Source organism: Ixodes scapularis, unplaced genomic scaffold (genome assembly GCF_016920785.2).
Source record: "Ixodes scapularis isolate PalLabHiFi unplaced genomic scaffold, ASM1692078v2 ptg002307l_1__unscaffolded, whole genome shotgun sequence".
Classification (NCBI taxonomy): Eukaryota; Metazoa; Arthropoda; class Arachnida; order Ixodida; family Ixodidae; genus Ixodes; species Ixodes scapularis.
This window is the reverse complement of record NW_024610239.1, coordinates 111,137-127,883: the sequence shown is the minus strand read 5'-3', so window position 1 is coordinate 127,883 and position 16,747 is coordinate 111,137.

Below are 16,747 nucleotides of genomic sequence, written 5' to 3'. Positions count from 1 at the left end.
TTGTCCGGCTTCCCCTTTTCAAGCCTTGGTTCCTTTCTTCTGGGAAGCCAGTCCCGTGACGTCAGACGGCTTAGGGGGAGTGGTCCAGCCGCACCTTGTGCTGCGCGAGGCAATGGCCGGTCCCCCGAGTCATGACGCATGTCGGAGGCATCGAGTGCGAGTTGCCGGAAATTGGGGTCCGGAGGTTCGGCGCGGGGGAGGGCAGCCAGATCTCCACACTACCCTGCGGCATAGGAGAGAACATGCCAATATCCTATTTCTGTACAAGCTTATTCATGACATCACTGACTGCACGTCACTGATCTCAAATGTACGTTTCAAAATTCCCGTAAAAACTACACGGCAAAATGCGCCCTTTCTACAATGCTCGCATAACTAATCTTCACGACCCCGTGTCAAGAATTGGGCACACCTACAATTCCTCTTTTACAAACACTGTTGATATATTTAACAATAACACACCGGAGTTTATCAGAGCGCAAAAGGTCCTCAGCTCAATTTTGCTTACCATTTTTTGCGCTTGATTAAGTTGCTCAGAACCAAATTTTATACTCTCGCTTTCCTTTTCTTTCGCTATCGTGATGGTATACCGTAGAGAGTTTACGTGGCATATGTGATCTGTTTTAAGTGTTTCTATTGTTTACTGTTTGTCTGTTTTGTGTAGTGCTATGTTTTTCATGTTTCCGGAGTATAACCAAGACCGCAAAGTTCTTTCTGGGCACCTCCATAGAAACATTGATTGATTCATTGATTGATTGATCTACAGAAGCTGGGCCTAGATAAACTAGGCGTTGAAATCCAGTCATCAGAAATAAAAAAGGCTCATCGTCATGGTTTTTTTCAGGCCAGAAAAATCATCGCCTATTTATTATGGAGTTGTTTCTTTAAACAGAGAAGTTAAACAAACAACGCCGTATTTGTCAACAATGATTTTCTCTTGAGTTAGAATAAACACACAAAACAAAAAGACCCTAAAAACCGCTGGACAAACAACTGAGTTTAATTTTTCCTCCTCTTCTGTTACGAACCCCACATAAAGAAAATATTATTCTTTCTGATTTTGCAATTCTACTTCACGGAATATTTACCCACCAGAAGAACTTGTTTTTTCTTTAGCCGTCTCATAGCCGTTTTCCTCAATGGAATGGGCCTCCAGGATTTCACGTGTCTGTTTTGTCCGTTCCCTTGACACGATTTTTAAGTCGCAGAACCGTGCTGAACATTGACACGCACGACATTGGGCGCGTTCAGTAGCGCCTCCCTTGCCTCCGAACGGAGTGATTCGAGTCGGAGTCATCGGAGCGCCTACTGAACGGCAAAAAAAAAAGTGAAAGCTGCTTACAACTCCCTGTAACGCCGAATTAGAGCGCAGCTCTTGAGGAGGAGGAGGGAAGGGCACTGGGGAGGGGGGTTAAACTAACCAGGGGGGGTCACGTGACCTTGGGGGTCACGTGACCCCCAATGCCGATGATGTCATCACTGACGTCATCAGTGACGATGACGATGCGGGTACCGATGACGTCATTAGTGACGTCACTGAAGACTTCACCAGTGATGATGACGATGACGATGCGAATGTCGGTGACGTCATCAGTGATGATTACGATGACGATGCGGATGTCGGTAACGTCATCAGCGATGATGACGATGACGATGCGGATGCCGGTGACGTCATCAGTGATGATGACGATGACGATGCGGATGCCGGTGACGTCATCAGTGACGATGACGATGTGGATGCCGGTGACGAAATCAGTGACGTCACTGATGACGTCATCAGTGATGATGACGATGACGATGCGGATGTCGGTAACGTCATCAGTGATGATGACGATGCGGATGCCTGTGACGTCATCAGTGATGATGGCGATGTGGATGCCGGTGACGTCATCAGTGATGATGACGATGTGGATGCCGGTGACGTCATCAGTGATGATGACGATGTGGATGTCGGTGACGTCATCAGTCACGATGACGTCATTGGGGGTCACGCGACATCGGCGGGGGTCACGTGACCTAAGGGGAGTCACGTGACTTCGGGGGGTCACGTGACCTTGGGGGGGGGGGGTCACGTGCCCCCCACGAGGTCACGTGACCCCGGTGGGGGGCTCGCGCGGTGCATTATGGGACATTTCCCATGATACACCGGGGTCACGTGACCTCGGGGGGGTCACGTGCCCCCACGAGGTCACGTGACCCCGGTGGGGGGCTCGCGCGGTGCATTATGGGACATTTCCCATGATGCACCGGGGTCACGTGATCTTGGGGGGGTCACGTGCCCCCCACGAGGTCACGTGACCCCGGTGGGGGGCTCGCGCGGTGCATTATGGGACATTTCCCATGATGCACCGCGCGGTTACGCCGACGCCGACGCCGACGGCGACGGCGACGGCGACGCCGACGGCGACGCCGCTCAAGCCGGAAACGGGCCCCTAAGAGCTGCGCTCTAAAACCCGCGGCTCCAAACCTGCTTCTACGCAACCTCCGCTTCCTCCCCTGTGCCAGACGGTCTCCGAATAAACTGGAAGCAGACGATGGCGAGCACGATCGCTTTTATTTGACGATGATACAGGCTTTACAACGTCGTTGAAGAAAAAGCGGGTGATTGTACACATCAGCGCTGCTGTTCGAAGCGATGCAACGCGATCGAGCCCTTCGCTTGGCGGTGCAAAGGCAGCTACTGTTATAAAAGCCGACAGAGAACGTCGTCAGCACACGCAAAATACAGAGCTCAGCGAATCTACCCCGCCGGTTGCGATACTTTTATACGGCCATAAGTCTGTTCTGCCCTTCGTAAAGAACTTCCTATACGATGTATTCCTATACACACGGGAAGTTCGGCCGCGCTCGGCGATCAAGGTTTTGTCGGCCGAAGCGAGCAGCCAACGTGCACCCCGATTTAGCTGCGCAAACAAAACATTAATCGGCATCATGCTCTGCGTGAGTGCCCAACCGGCTTCTAAAGTCGCGTTCATACCCTGTTTTGCTCTGTTGAGCGCGGACAGGACTATCGTCAATATTACCGAGTTTCCGTGCAACGGCCATCAAGACACGGCGTCAAATGAACGTTTGCGTTGTTTATTAGCATATTCAAACCAAACAAAATACGGTCCAATGCATTTTCCGAAAGTGCCTTACCTGAAAAAGATATTCGAATGCGTTACTCGTTTTACCTTGAGCACTTTTCATTAACAAAAGCGAGCAAACCGCGCACCCGCGACAGAACCGAAGCGACCGAAGCAGCTCATCCCGCCATATTGTTTTTTTTTTTCTCTTTTAGCGCCGGAAATCGTCACCAGTCAGGAAATTACGTCACTTTAGCTCCTTTGACTCTACGTGCACCGTCTCCGGACTCGGTGCTTCAGAGCTTGACTCCGAAGCCCCGGAGTTACGTGCACCGGAAGTGACTTTTGGCCGCCCAGTGGAAGGAGTCAGTGACTCCTTGACTCCGGGGCCGCTACTGAACGCGCCCATTGGGTTGGCGAATGTTCCCTGTGTGACAACTTTTTCACTGATGTTGTCTGCTGCCTCGTCCGATTGCTGATGCAGCTTGTTAGAAACAGCGCCTGTGAAAAAAAAACAAAGCCCAGCCGTAGGTAACCCGTGAGCAAAAAGTCCCATTCACATATATGTGACCGAGTAAGACCGAGAGAGACCAGACCGGTTTTCATGCCTCTTGCGATGTCTCAGGACCACTGCAGCGCATCCGGTCCTAGGACGTCGCAAGAGGCTTAAAAACCGGTCTCGTCTCTCTCGGTCTTACTCGGTCACATATATGTGAACGGCGCTTAAAGGGGCTGTGCAACGACATGGGTAGGAATATTTCTTAATTTACACCAGCTTCCCGGAACTAGTGGGACCCAAGAATACTCGAACGCAACACCACTGACCAGAAAGCGTCTTCGTCGCGGCGGAATTCAAAGGATGAAAGCGGAACTTTTCTTTCAGTCTCTCCTTCCAAAGCCGCTTTTTGCTCCTTCGCGAAGTTTGATGACGGAGCTGTGGGGACAATGGCAACTGTACGACCCCCGGGTCATCGAGCTTTGCGGTGACGATATTCAGATGCTGCTCACACAGTGGACGCGACGACTGTGTACGCATTCGATCTGGGCTTGTGACAATCGATGCCTCGACATGCATTCGGGTAGTGGCCCGTGTCCAATCTCTGCTACGACGACAATAGCCGAGCCATAACAATGTCGGGAACTCAGCGCGTGTCCCATGTGCTTTGCCCACCCGAGCGCGTGGCTATGATGAACATTGGCGGCATAGAATCGGCTCCAGATCACGTGGCCGCTTGTTTTGGCTGCGAGTTGGGGGGGTGAATGGTGCACGTTTTTCTTTTTTTTTTCTCTGGAACTTATATTGCGTGGGGTGAAAAACGAAGGCGTGTTTCATAGGTCATTAAAGGGGAACTCCGGCGATATTTTGAGCAACCCCAACTAACCATATATTCGAAATCGCCGTCCGTTACTCTTTTCGGTATGCTATTTAGTATCGCGAAATTCAGAATAGTTTTTGTGAAATCGGCAAATGAAAACGACGCCAAAACGAAGATTCGAATATACCCGCGCTTTTCATTGCCCTGACGTCACGGTTGGGCTGGATTGCAGTTCGAGCAGGCAGTCTAAATATGAACTATGCCGAGCATTTGTATCGTGCTGCTGCGCGGGGGCTGGAGCGACCTTCCAAAGCATTCATTTGACACCACGAAACTGTTTGTAATCAGATGTGAACAAAGTCTACAGCCCAAAGAGTGAACTCCTACCCAACCATGACGTCACTTTTTCAATGTTGCCCGTAGAGCTTTTCACTTTGAAAAACACGATGAGGTCCAAAATTGTAAATTCTGTAACTGCACGAATAAACGTTATTTTGTCCAAATATTTGGGTTACTAGTTCAGCGATGTTTGTTGGTGTGTCTAGCAAGCTTTTAGGCAAATCGGGGACTATGAAGAAAACGGCGGAGTACCCCTTTAACGTCAGGGATCCGTTCTAAGCGGTATTTGCGCAAAGTACAACAATTATTGCATGGGCCTTTTAAGGCACGCTTCAACCACCTGCGTGTACTTGCGATAATCCCCACTGCGTCCGCTTGAGACGGCGCGAGCTGCCATTGTACGGGGATTATCGTAATATATTTACAAAAGACGCAGGCGGACGCAACGCAGTCAGACGCTAATGCCTGAACCGGCCTTTAGCCATATTTCGCGTGTCTTGCGCTACCACAGTTGTTTCACACCAGCACATTGAGCCTCTCGGTTTCCTAAGTGGAGATTGTGTGGATATTTATACAGCGTGTATTTGGTCAGCCATTTCAAAGTTGCGACGAGTCACTCGCTGCAGATGAGCAATGTAGCCAGTGCAGTGCAACCGCTAGCCTGGGGTCTTGAACGTGCACCACGCAGTAGTGATACACGACCGCACGCCGGTACGATGCCCATCCAGATCGAAACGGGCAGGGCTGGGGATGGAACCCAGCATCCCCTGGGTTCTCCTGGCCTTTGAACACAATCACTTATGATATGCGCGGGGTCGTGGCCCCTGCCAGGTGCCTCGTGACGAGATTTCAAGCTCGCAACCTCACAAAGAAAGTTTTATGCTAAGTGCAATAAGTAAATAGCTGAGTGGTTTTAACGTCGCATGCTCCATCGGATGGGAAGCAGAATAAAACCCGAGAGTCTACGTTTCCTCCAGCTTACGCTTGTCACGGAAAGTGACAAGCGCGAGCTGGAGGCGGGGCTTCTCCTGCTGGCCTTCTCGATGTGGTTTAGAATTCCTGTATTAGCGGCGAGATGTTTTGGTGGCGCCCTCCTATGGCTCCCCCTTGTGACGTCATTACCTTGCAAACAACAAGTTCGATGGTGTTTGTAAATAGCATGGTGGAAGCTTGAAATCATTGCGCTCTCAAAGGAACACTGCCAACACCGTCAAAATTAAAGTTCTTTCATTCCTCTTATTTCCGTCGATGATAAATCCCCTTTCCTACGTCATAGTCAGCGTTCGGCCAATCGTGGAAGGCCGACCACAGCGACGCTTTCGGTCGCGCACGGGGCTAATAGGCTCCCTACGGGAGCCAGAGTTGCGCGTTCATGCATGGCATGTGGATACAGCTCCTCACGTGACTGAATTCGGCGAATAGCAGCGCCGCGCTTTCGATGCGCGCGGCGCGCTCAAAAGCCGGGGAACGTACGCCGGGGCGCGTGCAACGTCTACTTTGCTGCACGACACTTGATACGGCTCCTCACGTGATCGGATCTCCGCGAATAGCGGCAAGGGTGGCACATGGAATCAAACGCGCAACTCTGGCTCCCGCAGGGAGCCTATACAGGAACTCTAGTGTGGTTCAAGTCCGTTCAACCCTTGGTATCACCCGGGTGCCTTCTGTACCGCGTAATGCCGATCATTCACCGCGTGCTCGGCATGAGTTGATATTACGAAAGCGCCAGATTGCTTTATTCCCCCTATGGACTTCCGTTGAGGCCATATGCAAAATCCTTTCCAGCTATCATCATCATGCCATTAGGAGTCGCCATATTGGGGGTTTATCGCATCTTCCAGTTGTGGACGAGGTGCATCTACATTAATCTCGGTTTTCATGATATTAGGGGAGTTTATTTGTACACTCAACCGGTTGCTGGTTAGTTTCGGTTCAAAGAAGAAAAGAAAGACGGCCGCAAAATTCTGGAAAAGGAATCGTCATGAACAAAGTCGCAACAGTCGTCACTCGAGCAGTGAACTGGGCCATCCAGGTCAATGAACGGTATTTCTCGAAGACGTCTGTGAAGGGTTCGTACTGGACTTGCATAGGGTGATCATATTTTAGTTCTACGACTTCCATTTTGCAGGGATTACTGGGAAACGGGCGAAACCATCGGTACGGGAACCCTCCAATATGGGAGAAAATGTTATAATTGATCAAGACTACGCTAGATGGCGCTTCTTTTTGCATATGGTCTATCTGTTCATCTTCAATACAAAGCGTGCTTCGCGTTACGGATTATGCCTTTGTATGAACGTGCGTGCGTTTCGAGTCCTACAGGAAACAAAAGGACGCGAAAAAAAATGAGAAGATGAAAACCGGAAGCGCGCAGGGGTTCGCCAATAGTAGACGGTAGTGAACTTGTTTACAAACAGACGAATATATAGCTGACACGATTATGCCACCGTTTCAAGGCCAAAGCTATACTTCGCCTCATCTTAGCATGAAAAAAAAATATATCGGGGTGTGTTATGTTTATACAGCTTAGAACACGGTTTATCTCAACGCGTGACGAGTCTCCCAGCTGTAGATAAGAAATTTAGCCAGTTCAGTGTAACCGCTAGCCTGGGTTTCTTTAACGTGCATCACGCAGTAGTGATACACAACCGCACGCCGATACGACGCTCATCCAGATCGAAACGGGATGGGAGCCCGGGTTCTGCAGCGCGAGCTTTCGCTGCATCTACTCCGAGCTGGTTTGTGCTATAGAGCCAATCTATGCGGCAGCGTAGCTGCCAGAGTGGCGCCATGCTTTTCCCTATGCCGCCTCTCACCGCGATTGGTCACACGCGGTACCATAGCACCGAGCCGAGCTGGCACCGCGCCCATACCAACCGAGTGACTATTCGTCACGTGACCTCGTAAGAGCCGTGATGTCACCGGTAAGATGGCAGCACCCAGAGATGGTGGATGCGAGTTTGTTCGGTGTGGGCGCAGTCGCGATGTGCAGCTTCTTGCCGACGATTTCGGACTTGTTCGCGCTCTCTGATGCGGGTATAACGTGAAGATCTGGAAGAATGAAACTTTACACCTTTTCTCTGCAAGATCGAATCAGTCATCTCGCCGTAGAGGTGCCCGGATTCCCGGATGTGTTCGAGGATCGATAAGACTCCTAGCATGCAATTTTTGAATACTCTTGGCTTCGTTTCAACGTTGGAGTGTCTGAGAACCGGGGAATGTATGAGTCGCAAGTTCTTCCGGAAGCTGTTTCAGCCCCAGGTAACCGCATAATCATATACTCGTTTACCGAAGAAGCTCCTGCGATCTTCACCTTTTGTACTAATCAACGATTCCACGGTATAGCTTTTAGGATAAAATTTTAGCATTTTTCTAGCTTCCTTTGAAAGTTTGAATTTCTGAGAATCGAAAAGAAACACCTGTCTACCTCGCGTGTAGGGCATAGGGGAACTTGTTTCAGCCCTGGGTCACCGAATAATCACAGTGGCTTTTAGCGAGGAAGCAGCTGCGTTCTTTAACCTTTTGTACTAATCGACGATTTTACGAATTGGCAGTTCTAAAGACTTTGATATAACGTGCTTTCGTTGCAATGGATTGTATTTGATCGCAGTGTTTTTCGGTTTGTTTTTTTCAAGTGACGAGCTGGCGTTTCCTCGAATGACGTATATGAAATGACCTGCTATATAACAATGCATCAACACATACTATTAAACTTAGATATTCAGAGATGTGTTCGTCTTTGTAATTAACAAGTTGCAGACATGAATATTTTTACGTGCAATCATTATTTGCTGTAGCTGGGCCCTCTCTGTACTCATTATCAGTGTGCTATGATGTTATCATCATTTGTGTATGGTTCTAAATATCCTACAAGGCCGAAATGACGTCAGCCAACCCCAGCTCCCGCATTGGACACGAAATCTGCGTCACCCGGACGTATGCGGTCGTCAACGATCAATAAGTCGACAAATATTTGAATTCGCGTTCGTGACCATTAAAAGCACTGACGGAACTTATCATCACTGGTGAATGCCAAGTTCTATGGTGTGCTTAAAAAGCACGGTGGAAGCTTGGGGTCAACGCACCGGTGCCCTAGCATGTCACGAGTGCGTGGTTTCACAGTTCGCTTTTGAGTTGAGGAAGAAGTTAAAAGATCATTTCATGGTCCCTTCAACACGGACGTATAAAAATATTGACTTTCTGCATGCCGGGAAACTTCCGGACGACCACTTGGCCTGTCGGCAAGAACACCTCATATCCGGCGTCCGTCGCTTTTGATGGCGTTAACGATCCTCTGGAGACCACCATGCTGTCCTTCTTGGTTTAACTCGTCGACTGTTCATCGCCCAAACGAGGGTGAGACCGTCGTCGACGTCTCTCCTCTACAGTCGGTGAGATAATCTCATCTTGAATGAATGACTGGGTCTTGAAGAAGTATGATGATAAGCATACATTCGCTTACTACGGGGCAGTCGAGCGACAGTCATGTCCGGAGCCAATCGTCTTGTCGTGGCCGGCGTAATCGGATTTTCTTTCATAGGAGCGAATTCCGAAAGTACAAGGACGGTACGTGCGTCCCATGAAGCGGAACACCACTCGCCTTGTCCGTGCTCCTACAATACTTAACAGCTGTTGTCGCCCCACAGTCCCCGGGCTGCAAATCTTCTCACTTTACAGAAGAAACAGGCACCGTTCCTCCAGAGGCCCGTGCCGTATTGCCATGCCAAGCGTCTTTTACCACTTTTCAATGGGCGAATGGAGATATCAACTAGCAAAAAATTGCCACCCGGCGTCGCTAGCGGCACGGTTACTATGGCAACCTCCCAGGCCCAAAATGGAGATTTTTATAGGCGCTTCTCACGTCGTGCATTTTAGATAATTTTGCGTCGTGGTCGCTACCACTGATCTCTATTATAGTAGGCTGGATCGCTGATCGGGAGCCCGTCGGTGTAGCCACCGACGGCCATCGCTTGACACCAGGCAATACACGCAAGTCTATGTGAGAAACGCACAAAAGTAAGAATATTGAAGCATGTACGCTGTGCTCAGAGGCGAGTATCTTATGGTGTGATGCGATCCTTATGTCGTGTGTTTGGAGATTGGATCGGTATTTGTCAAACGTTCGAACGCCGATTAAAAAAATGAAACGTACCGGAGCACCTACCGCTGAGCTGGCAAGCTTGCTTTCGTAGTGGGGTAAACAAGAAAACTTGCCGTCAATGAGACCGTCTTCGGGGAAGCCCAGAAGTTAATGAATTACAAAAAAGTTCAATCTCTACAGCGGCCTTCCGGGAGTGAGCGAATTCAGCGTAGCAAAGCCTTCGAGCTTGTCGTCTGCTAAACCCAACTCAACGAAACCGCCACCGACTCCGTGGTAACTCTAGGTAACTCTCGCCTCGTTCAGCTGCACTACAGCGGAGTTACTCTCGAACACAAAATATTTACTTATAAGAACTGCGAGGGCTGCCACTTTTAATGTTTGCACGCAAGCTATTTGACAGGCTTGTCGAAAAGCATCCAAAAAGTTTCAGTGCCGACAACAACTAAGAAACGGGGGATACAGCACTTTTTCTCGTTCTTCCCATAGAGTCCCATGTGCTGGCTGGTGTCAATCAATGGCCGCCGGTGGCGACACTCGGCCCCAGCTGCCGAAGCCGCGGTCCGCGATCCAGCCTACTACAATAGAGATCAGTGACTGAGCCAGATTTCAGACCTCATGATCTTCCCAGAGGTGGCGCGCGGCACGTGCCTCGAGCATTTTTACAATAATAAATGGCGCCACTTTTCTCAGTATACAGGTCTCTGATCTCTATTGCAGTAGGCTGGATCGCGGACCGAGGCCTCGGCAGCTGAAGCCGTGTGTCGCCACCGACGGCCATTGATTGACACCAGCCAACGCATGGGACTCTACGGGAAGAACGGGAAAAAGTGCCGTTTTCCCCCGTTTCTAAGCTGTTGTCGGCACTAAAACTTTTTGGATGCTCTTCAATGAGCCCGTCAAATAGCTTGCGCACAAACATTAAAACTGACAGTCCTCGCAGTTCTTATAAATAAATATTTTGTGGTCGAGTGACTCTGCTCTATGTGCAGCTCAATGAGGCGAGTTACCGCCGAGTCGGTGGCGGTTTCGTTGAGTTGGGTTTAGCAGGCGACAAGCTCGAAAGCTTTGCTACGCGGAGTTCGCTCACTCTCGGAAAGCCGTTGTCGAGATGGAACTTCTTTGTCATTCATCAACGTCTGGACTTTTCCGAGGACGGTCTCATTGACGGCAAGTTCCTTTGTTTACTCCACTACGAGAGCAAGCTTGCCAGCTCAGTCTAACGTGCTCCGAAACGTTTGATTTTTTTTTTACTCGGCGATCGAACGTTTGACAAATACCGACACGATCTCCAAACATCCGACATAAGGATCGCAGCACACCATAAAATACTCGCCTCCGAGCACAGCGTACATGCTTCAATATTCTTACTTTTGTGCGTTTCTCCCATAGACTTGCGTGTATTGCCTGGTGTCAAGCAATGGCCGCCGGTGGCGACGCCGACGGGCTCCCGATCCGCGATCCAGCCTACTACAATAGAGATCAGTGATACAGGGGTGCTATGTTGCGCTTTTTGGACTCCCAGGAGACTAGGAAGAGGGAAGTGACGTCAACGACACAGCAAACGCAGATTGGATGTTGACAGAAGAAAACGAAATCAACACCCAATCTGCGTTTGCTGTGTCGTTGACGTCACTTCCCTCTTCCTAGTCTCCTGGGAGTCCAAAAAGCGCAACATAGCATCCCTGGTGTGGTAGCTAAAAGGGGCTTTAATTCCGAGAGGGTTTGGACGCCACGTGTCGTTGCGCAATGGAGCTAAAGCGATGGTCTTGGACAGGAATGGGTAGTATTTCAAATACAAGTATTTAAAATACGTATTTCAAATACTTTGTGTATTTTGCATTTGTATTTAATTACAAATTAGGTAATGTGTTTGACGTGTGTATTTAGATACTAAAACGTGGGTATTTCAAATACAATTGTAATTAAATACAATTTTGTGGGCGAAAATACATCTCTCAAATTCATTGTCACTGTCCAGAGCAGTGAGAAAACTACGCTCTGCACCGAATGCAGTGTCTCTCAATCAAGTACGAGCGTTTAGTGACTTTGTGATTGCGGTGCTAGTCTAGGGCAAGAATAGTGACGAAATCGACGTTCACAGGCAGATTGGCTAAATAAGTGCCTGTGAGAACTTGTGATGCATTCCAGCCTGATTTTCCTGGAACATTCGAAATGCCGGGTTGTCCAGATTTTCGTAACTGGTGCGAGTTGCAACAATAAAAAATTCTCTAGCTTGTGCTGCGCGTCTTAGTCGTCTAGGTTTTTTGTTGGTGTACACCAAAATGTGATTGACAAAAAAAGCTGCTTGAAGCTCTGTACTTTTTTCACCTATTACGTCCAAGCTGATTACATTTTCTTTTATTATATTTCTATTACGTTACTAGAGCCTCGCACACTAACTCCCGAGTATGCGATGCAAAATTACAATGAGATACCCAGAAACCCGTTGCAGGTGCCCTGAAGTCACTGACGCAAATTTTGAGGGATGTATTTGGAAAAGTATTTGGAGGGGACCAAATACATTTGGTTGTATTTGTACCTTGTACTTAAATGCTTCTTTGGAAATGTAATTAGACTTGTAATTAAATACATTTTCGACGAAGTATTTTGGATTTGTATTTCGATACATAATTGCATGTATTTTGCCCATCCCTAGTTACACTATAGTGAGAAGAAAGGTAAACTGAGAAATTAGAAAATTAAACCCGAAGGGTGCTTCTTTTTTGCATCATTCGCCGTTTCAACATTTCTGCGTGCATAATTTATTTGCAAAAATTGTTATCACTTATAGTACAATGCTTTTCAAAATTGTGACTGACCCTCGTCAGTGAAGGTTTTCGTTTATTTTTCACTTCGAAACGAATGAGGACACAGATGGTCGCATAATTGCCTTATGGGATATACTCCGAAGCAGGCCTAAACATAGGAAGTCAAGCAGCTTCGCAAGAGCATAAGGGAAAAGGAGGCAAAGTAAGGCCGTCTGGTGCTCCACGAGTGTGCGATGACCACCGCGGCACGCCAACTATGGAAAACGCATTAAAAAGAGCTGTTTCCCTCACTTATAACTCGTGTTTTCCCTAAAATCGCTCCAGCTCGAGCACCGCATAGGTTCCACAACAAAGTGTCCCTCCATTGGGGTGTTTCTTGAGGCTATCAACGAAAAAGGCAATACCACTTGAACCCGTCTTCGTGTTTACTCGAGCCGCCCCGAAGAGAATGAAGAAGTTAAGCCAGCGCCGACTTTCTGCAGAGTATGAGGACGGCCTAATTCCTCGAGGGAAGAGGAAACGGCAAGCGGCTGGGTGTAGTAACGACAGGACAGATATCCGACAAAGGGGAAGGGAGAGAGGGGGGGGGGTCACATCTCAGACGGAGTACTCGGAGACATGTCGCAGGACCACCGACACCCGCAGATGGTCCCCATAAGAGCAGGGTGAGCCGAAGTCGGTGAAACAGATTCCTTGCCGCTCCCAACCACCGCGGGCGCCAGCCTCCTTCACCTCCCGGTTTCGTGCTCACTCGTCCGCCGTTCATTCTCGGTCGTGGGCTAAACCAGGCAATTTTCTTCTGGTTTCAAGCGTGGCCACGCTTTCTCTTTTTTTTTTTTTTTGTCGGCGAGGAGTATTGAGAAAAACACTTCAAGATGGCGATTTCACCATGTCCACGGCAACGGGGTCCAATTTATTTAGTAAAAAAAGTGACTGACGGCCTAAACAGTTAGTCATCCAATAAAAAAGTAAAAGTGTTACAAGTTACCAGCATTAAAGAGTAACGCGTAACGGGTAAAAGTTACCGAAAATGAGTAAATAGTTACCGGTAACGTGTTACTAGTAACTAGCTACTGGCCAAGACTGGTTTGAGCTGACCAGACCCGAGCGACTGGAGCATCTAGCGACTGAGTCTAAAAAGATTGGGTATGCCATGGGTGTGGCGGCTGCATTGTTCAAACGTGAGCTAATACTCTGGTGGCGCCGCTTACCAGTGGCGTAGCCAGAGTTCAAGGGTTAAAACACACCCCGAAATTTCATGGTTTTCCTCTTTCTCTCTTTCCAATGTCAGTTCTTTTTTTTTTCGTTTTGTTAAGGATTTAAAAATCCCACGTGTTTCTCTTTCTGTTCGATAACTACGGCGAAGGGCCGGGCCCACAACATTCCCAAGCAAAACGAAGGTGACGACACTATCCGTGGACAGCGTGAGAAATACGGCTCTCTGAAGAGCTCTCGCCAAGCTTAGCCGTGTTAGTAAGCGAAGGTCTCGCAAGTGCAATTGGCTCAGCGGGAAGCAGAAAATGGAGCTTAGGCTTTAGTGGTTTGGAGGTCGCCTTGTGTGTTGACCTTGGGGTTGTTGTTGTTCAAGTGGTCGGCTTCCTCTCCGAAAGTGTTGGAGGGGGGGTAGCTTATGCTGTCTGGAGCGAACTCGTGGATCGTCTTGTTTATGCCTGTTTGAGTTCGCTCTTTTCCTTTCTCCATGTGCTCGAAAGTCTATTTATTGGTGTGCTCATATCAATAAATTCCAGCTGCGTTTGAGAGTTTGTTGTCTTCATCCGGTTTTTTTTTTTATTGTTTTCCATTTCAGCGTCTGCAAGATGCTGATTAATTACCAGCTCGCCTGCACTCTATCACTGCTTACAATAGCATTTCTCTTTTCTTCCCTCCCTTTTTTTTCTTCTTCTTTTATCTGCACTCTTTTATTTTCGGTAATAAAACAACCAAAATGTTTAAAAAAAAGCGCGGGAGAAAAGCGACAGCACATGCACCGTGGAAGCAACTTTGAAGTGCTCATAGTCACTTAGTTTCAAAGCGTACCAGTGATTTCCCTATACACCCCCTAGGGGGCTGTACACCCCCCTTGTTATTCTGAAGGCAGCTCCTCAAAGGGACATTGAAACGAATTTCGGGCTGGAGTAAATCAATTTATATCGGAATTTTACTAATAGCACATCGTTCAGTGGGCCAAAAGAAAAAAGGTAGAAAATTAAAAGCCTGACTTTCGGTACGAAAATTTTGAAAACACATCGGACTATTTTGTACCTCCTTCCTTTCGTAAGTTCTCTGCCTTTTCACTGTGATACATCCGCGGACCCCGCAGCGCGTCATCGGGCCCAAACGCACGTCACACGGCACCGGACCTCACTCATTCTCTTCACCCCTAAGCTGGCATTGTGGTGGAAGCTACGCGCTTGCCGAAGCAATCACCCACCTCCCTCTCATCATCTGACTTAATTCTCTGCGCGTCGTTATGCGCGAAAGAGCGTCATCACGTGGCAAAAGTGTGGCTGGCCCAACGAGCACGTAGCTTCCACCCCACTGTCAGCTTCGGGGTGAACGGGGTGGGGAAAGCAACTTTTGCCTGAATTTTGAGCGACGGGATAATCTTCTAGGGGGTCAATGGCTGTATCCCGCTACAGAAACGAGATTCCGAGCAAGAGGGACTCCCCCCTTTCCGTCTTCTTGAACTGTTTGGTAGAATGCGCGATTTATGAAGGAAAGCTAAACAGGAAAAAGTTGGAAAGGCGTTTCATGACTCCTTTAATTCGCAATGACTCCTCTATTCTCAATGCCCCTCCCACCAAGAAAAAAAAATTACATTCCTGGGGAAACCCTTTAAGCGTACTTAGTTGACTTCCTTAATCACTGCAGTGAGTAATGTTGATAATATTGCGTTCAGCACATGAGTCTAAAAGTTGCTTTACGTATATAGACTGTCAAAAATTAGTTCAATAACCAGGCAGTCGCGTGACGCTTTTTTCAAGAATGATAATTGACCTACACCTTCAAGTGTGCCATCAAGGCATCCAAAAGAGTCGGCACATTCACGCCAGGCAAGCATCGTCCGCCCTAGGCGAGAGCGATGTTGTGGCCAACGACGCCGGTCTCTATGTCGCAAGCCTCAACTTCGAGCAGATGTGCAGCCTGTGCGCTGCATTCGTGTCGTTAAATAAACTGCCCGGGGAAGCGGCAGTGGAAGGACCGCACCGCTTAGCGCGTCTCAGCGCTAAGCGGTGAGACGCTTGTATCCTAATGAGCCGCCTGCTAATGCTACAGCAGAGAGAGTGTATCCCGACCTACTCAAGAGGAGGGAAAGGAGGAACGGGGGAGTTCACTTTTCTCCCGTTCCTCCTCTTGAACAAGTTGGCATACGCTCTCTTCCCAGTAGCTTGGCTCTACGGAGTATAGCGTCCTCTAGAGATTTCTTGCAGTATGCCAGCCAAGCGGTTGCAGCCTGAAGAGTAAGTACCCAAAGTGATTGTTGTTTCATCCCATAGCGAAAGCGACGATTGAGAACGAGTATAGCATGTGCCTCATGTTTTCAAATATGTTTTTCATTACCTAAGTGTGACCGGCGCCGATGGTACCAGCCCGAGCATGTTGTTTTGCACGACGCTGTCACTTCACGATTGTGCATCAAGTTCATAGCAGTCCATTTCAAAGCGTTGCGCTCGTTTTTTGTTTACTCCTATTCGTTCGTAGTTCTGGTATGTGATGAGTCGAAGATAGCGCTAGCACACGCTCCGCTTAATAGCCTCATCCCACATAGAGCGACAAACAGCGACGTGTGTCCGGCGACACCGGAAAGTAATAATAATAATAATGACGATGATAATAAATATTATAAATAGCTTTATTTACCATGTACAAGCTAAAAACATCAACACGGCGTCGGTTCTGGATTGGTATCCATGCGCGCAAAGGCACAGAGACGCAGCAGTTCGGCGTGCCAAGAAGGCTTTGATCAGGCCGCGGACCGGGGGAACTTGCTTTCGACGAGTTGTGTCTTTTACTGACTCCACTGTGCTTTCGTGCAAATGTCTGTGTTCTCAATGCCAAGTCTCACCGCTCACAGAGAGTTTTAGAAAAACTTGTTCGGCGAATGACGACGAACGAGTAGAAAACGTGCCTTCACCACGCAGCCGCAAGCCTCTGCAA